At 44.8% G+C, this 5,756-nt stretch overlaps 1 protein-coding gene across 2 annotated transcripts in view; it reads left to right on the top strand.

Annotated features, from left to right (window-relative positions):
• Positions 1 to 5,756, top strand: part of Akap12 (A-kinase anchoring protein 12) — a 96,929-nt gene that overhangs the window by 75,102 nt on the left and 16,071 nt on the right. The gene's annotated exons all lie outside the window — the stretch shown is intronic.

Below are 5,756 nucleotides of genomic sequence, written 5' to 3' on the forward strand. Positions count from 1 at the left end.
TTTTAATTAAAAAAAAAAACACCTAAGCCACAGAAGCATTTGTATATATTGTAGACAGCTTAGAACACACTTTTCTATGCAAATTATTGGTGGGGGAATAGTACGCTGCACACAGCTGTTGTCAGTGTTGTGTGTTGGTTCTGATCTGTGATGAGGATAGAACAGTAGTCCGAAGAGTTGAGGTACTTCACTGGCCTCTGCTGCCGGTGACTCTGTATTTTTGGTGCTTTGTGGTCACTGTTTGTTTCTAACAATTGGGAAAACCCTGCTTAGTGAGCTTCCGCTTGTCATAAAAGGAAGTTGCCCGCGCCTAGCTTCTGGGTACCTCATAAAGGATCTCTTTCTGAAGGCATAGACGATGCTGTCAGGGTACCCTTGCCTCATGGTGGCCAAAGAGCCGCATAGTAATGATGTCGCTTGGATGGTCCTCATACAGCTCTGTGTTAAGCCCCATTAAGCAGCTTTTCTGACCGGTGCTTTCATGGCCGATGAGCTTTGGAACGAGCAGAGTTGAGTTGGGCGTGTTTTGATATAAGGGGTGGGTTCAGAATGCAGAGAATTCCTGGAAAGATTCCAGGAGATGGTGGGGGAAAGTTAAACCAGTTCCAGATGTCTTACACAGTAAGCTGTGCCTGGGGACAGAGAGCACTGGCTATTATAGTTTTTGTGGTATTGCACCCTTTTGTTTGTTTGTTTGTTTGTTTGTTTGTTTGTTAAAAGTGATGTCACCTAAACTCAACGGCTAAATTTAGATTAAAATATTAACGTTTTTGTGGAATACAGGAGGGCACTTTTATCTTTTTCTTTTAAGCTTCCAAATTGTGTGTGTGAGTGAGATATCTCAGTCTCCTAAGTGTGATTGTCTCTTGACATCTGTGGGGAATTAGTTCCAAGACCCCCTTAAAATGTGTCCATTAGAGAAAATGTGATTTTATTCACCGAGCCCTTGCACCGCCTGTAAATACTTGCTACACTGTAACAACCAACTATAAATAGTTGTTACACTGTTGTCCTGTCCTTCAGGAGAGGTGATGAAGAAAGGAGGTTGGTGCAAGCTCAGTTTAGATGAAGCTTTTCTCCCAATTTTTTTTTCTTTTTTGCTCTAAGTGTGGTTGAATATTCATCCCATCCTCAGGATGGGAGAAGATGGGTTGCTAGTGGGGGCAGGGTCAAGATGCCCGTTGCTATTGACTCTTGGGTCTTTCGAGTTGAGTACTCTCAACTGGATCCTGGTGAGTCTGAGCCCCAGTATGAATGAGCACTCTCTCTGAGCACTCGAGGTTTGCTGCATGAACAGCAGTTGTCTTCACAGCGGTGGGACTGTTCAGAGCAGTTACTGTACACAGGGAGAGAAAGGTCTCTTCTATAACTGCTTATATTATTGATGCATAGACTTTTAAGGGAGCAAGGAAATGCACCCCAAGTCACCGTGGCTTCTAGGGACCTTTAAGCTTTTCTACTTTCTGTCTAGCGGGACCAATCTAAAAGCAGATGATTTTGCAGGAGCTGGAAGCCCTGCAGACTCAACCCCTTGCAGTAACTCCACACGTAGCATGAGGATTGAATGTGCCAAAAGTAATAGAGGGCGGGCTCCCCACTTCAGTTGTAATCTGTGCTCAATCCCTGAAACCTGTGTAAAGGTGGAAGTTAGGAGCCACTGCACAGTTGTCCTCTGACCACTACACATAGCTGGTGTTCCCACCAGCCTCTGCTGCCCATAGGGGCTCTACCACTGAGATGTGTGTGTGTGTGTGTGTGTGTGTGTGTGTGTGTGTGTGTGTGTTTGTGTGTGTATGTCAGACAGACAGACAGACAGACAGACAGACAGACAGACAGACATGGACAGGATCTCACCATATAATCGTGGCTGATCTGGAATGGACTATGTAGTCCAGGCTGGCTGTAAATTCTCATAGATCCATCTGCTTCTGCCTCAAGAGTGCTGGGATTAAAGGCCTGTGGCATCTTCTCTCCCTTTATAAGCTTGGTGGTTTAGGTCTTCTTAACCCTTATTCTCCATCTTTGAGACTTTTAATGCATTCAACAGGTTCTCAAGCTGGATTGCATAGCACAAGAATTGGTAGTCCAAGGCTAACCTCACCCATATGAGGAGTTGGACACACGCAATCCTGCCAAAACCAAGCCCGTTTGTTTACTAAGCGTTGTCTGTGAATGCATCCTGTCTGTCAGAGAGGTGGATGGGAATGATGTCTGGTCTGGGCATCTCTGCTGCCAGCTAGAACTCGGGGAATGTAAGTAATTTGAATGTTCCAAGTAGAGGTGGGCCAGTGAAAGCTAAAAGCAGGGGATGGATAGTAAAGAATGGAATAAAAACACAGAACACGAGGCCACACCAGGCTCACATGGGTCAAAAATGGGGTGAGGGATCTACATGCTACACTTCTGTGTAAGGGTAAGAAAGCCCACTTGAGACATAGGCTTTCCTTAACGCTCCGGAAAGGTTTATGTTGGAAATCAGTTGTTGTTGTTGTTGTTGTTTTTCTTATTTAAAGGCACCAGAAGAACTTGAGACGTTGCTGAGTTTGAAAGGGTACCAGACCACCCTGTGGGTTCTTGCACTTTATTGGTTCAGCTGGGCAACACTGCTCTCTTCTGCTCAGACTCCATAATGACACTGCCTGTGAGCCCCGCAGTTTGACCACAAAAGATAGGACCAATGAACTGCTGAGCAGGCACTTAAACATGAGTCATGAAACAATTATGCTGCAGTTTGGCAAACTGAACCACTTGAACCACTTATCAAAAACAACAACAACAAAAAAGCCCATATATATTAATAGTGATCATCTCTGCACATTGTCTGAACAGGAATCCTTGTTTCTATAGATTACGGATAGATGGTGGTTAGAATTCAGAGAAATGAGCTAAGTACTTGGGAATGGTGTGCCTTGGGTATGATGTTCTGGCACTTAGGAAGTGGAGGCAGGGGTATTGCAAATCCAAGGCCAACTTCAGCTCTATAGGTTAGTTCATATCAACCTCAAGATATTTGAGGCCCTGCTTAAAAAAGCAAAAACAAAGCCAACACAAAACAATAAGCACATTTGTTTTTGAAAGACAAAACAAAGCCATTTTTAATGAGCATAGCAAGCCAGCTTACTAATTAGCCTGCTGTGTGTTAATTGTGTTTTAGTCAAAATATAAAAAACGCCAATCTGCCAGGCGGTGGTGGCGTACGCCTTTAATGCCAGCGCTTGGGAGGCAGAGGCAGGCGGATTTCTGAGTTCGAGGCCAGCCTGGTCTACAGAGTGAGTTCCAGGACAGCCAGTGCTATACAGAGAAACCCTGTCTCGGGGGGGGGGAAAAAAAAGATAAAAATAAAAACCGCCAGTCTAAAGGCTTGAGATCTGGCTCACTGAAACAATATAGTGGTGGGGTTGGGGGTGGGGTGGAATGGGATAGCATGTCTGTCTAGGACTCTGTCTCTGTATAGCCCTGGATGTCCTGGAACTCACTCTGTAAACCAGTCTGGCCTCGAACTCAAGAGATCCCCCTGCCTCTGCCTAGTACTGATTAAAGGTTTGAGCCACCACTGCCTGGCTCCTTTCTCTTTTGTGGGGAAGGGAAAATTACACTTTCCATTTTGCCCACCTGGAAACCCAGCACTCAGGAGCCTCAGGGTGGAGGGAGAGGAGAGAGAGAGAGAGAGAAGGGTTGGGGGAGAGGGATGGAGAGACATGAACTCACTGTAGACAAGGCTGGCCTAGAACTCTCAGAGATCCTATCTGCCTCTGCCTCCCAATTTCTGGTGGGATTAAAGGCAAGCGCCCCCACACCTAGCAATCTAAAATTACATTTTATGTGCTCGTAAACACATGAATGCCGCTGTACTTTAACGGGAGTCAGAAGACAGCTTGTGTGAACTGGTTCTCCCCTTCTACCTCATGGGTCCCAGGATAAACTTCAGGTCAGCAGGATTGGTAGCTAGTACCTTTAACTCACTGTGCTGTCTCACTGGCCCCGAGGAAAGACTTTGTTCTTGGATGTGGATGCTTTCATGACACACACACCCCCCACACACGCACACATCCCCTTTCTTATGTCCCTCCTAGCCTTCCTCCTCTTACCTCTACCAGTGCCTTTTCCAGTTTCATGACTTGGTTTTGTGACTGTTCAGCTTAACCAGAGCCACCTGTGTCGTGTGCGCCCTGGATTGGAAGTATCCACTGAAGTCTGGTGGGGTCATCAGTAGGTGCATACTGAAGGCAACGACTTCTCGGCTCCCTGACTGTACACATAACAAACCTAACAAACCTTTTAGCCTAATAGTTTAGCTGTGAGAAATAGCCCCGCCCCCACCCACTCCCACTCCTAGCTGGTCTTTTGCAAACTGAGTGCAGGTATCCACAGTGGCTGAGACTTGGTGATTTTAGCGGCTGCATCTTGCACAAAGGATGTCATTTCGCAGCCCTGGTCTAGGGTATTTCTGGTTGCTTTTATTCGGTGCTGTCTGTCCTTGCGTCATCCCCTTTGGTTCAATATTTACGTAATGTAGCCAGAATGCTAGGGGGGTGATGCTGGGATCTTCTCGGGACACTGGGCAGGGTGACATTTGTCCCTTATGAGTTACTGAACCTTTTCCTCTCCCTCCCCCCACTTCCTCACTGGAGTTGCTCTTTCTGTCTGCTTTCTCACCTGACAAACACATTCTGATTTAGCACTGTAAATACTTCTTGTCCTATCCAGTTGTCCCCTTGTTTCAAAATTGATGGCCGGGTGGTCTTTGAAGTCTGTACCAGTGGATGGATAAGGTGTGTGTGTGCTCTTTTGTTTGGTTTCAATATAACTGTAAGCATGAATAAATGCCACTTTTCATACCAAAACAATCATTGTCTGCTTTACACATACAGTAATTTTCCTGTCCAGATGGGAGAGGTGACACGTCCCAACACTTGCTCTTGTCTTGTGGCACTTACAGGTTTCTTATCTTACAAGGACTTAATGGGATGGGAGTAGGGGGTGGTTGTGCTTTGAAAAGTGTATAGAATCAAAAAGACAGACTTTAATGCTTCTCCCATTGCCCACCCAGCCAGCCTTCAGTTATCTCGAAGTACCACACACTTATAATTATATATAATCATATATTTTATATATGTTATATATTTTATGTATATGTATTGCATGTACATATGTGTGTGTGTGTATATATATATATATAAAGGCAATGAGCAGTTTGGGTTCATAGAAAAGTTAGCCATAATTCAAAGTCTCCACATAGTCAGTGTGGTCTTTACTATCGACATCCTTTCCCAAAGTGGCGCCTTTGTTATGAAAGTCTGAAGAAGCCCCACTGCACAGGAACAGTCAGAGCGTGGAGTGTGTGAGTTTTGTCCTGGTGGTGTGCATTCTATGGATTTTGACAAATGGCACAGGTGTATATACTTTCAATATAATTATTACCAGAAAGTAAAGTGTCCCTGCCTAACACACCCCTTATTACCTATTCATTCTTCCGTCCCTAATCCCATCAACCCAAGATCTTTTTACCTAACCACCTACTGAATTCTATATTGGCTACTCCTGATTTTGATCAGTTATGAAGCTAAAATCAGTGCCCAAGTACAAGCTCTGTGTGTGTGTGTGTGTCTGTGTGTGTGTGTGTGTACACATTGTAGCTCTCAACTCATTGTGAGAGCCAAGGATCATGTTTGCAGTCTTTTTTTTTTTAATTTTTATTTATTATATGTAAGTACACTGTACCTGTCTTCAGACACACCAGAAGCGGGCATCAGATC

The sequence above is a fragment of the Mastomys coucha genome, unplaced genomic scaffold (assembly GCF_008632895.1).
Source record: "Mastomys coucha isolate ucsf_1 unplaced genomic scaffold, UCSF_Mcou_1 pScaffold5, whole genome shotgun sequence".
In the NCBI taxonomy this organism is placed as follows: domain Eukaryota; kingdom Metazoa; phylum Chordata; class Mammalia; order Rodentia; family Muridae; genus Mastomys; species Mastomys coucha.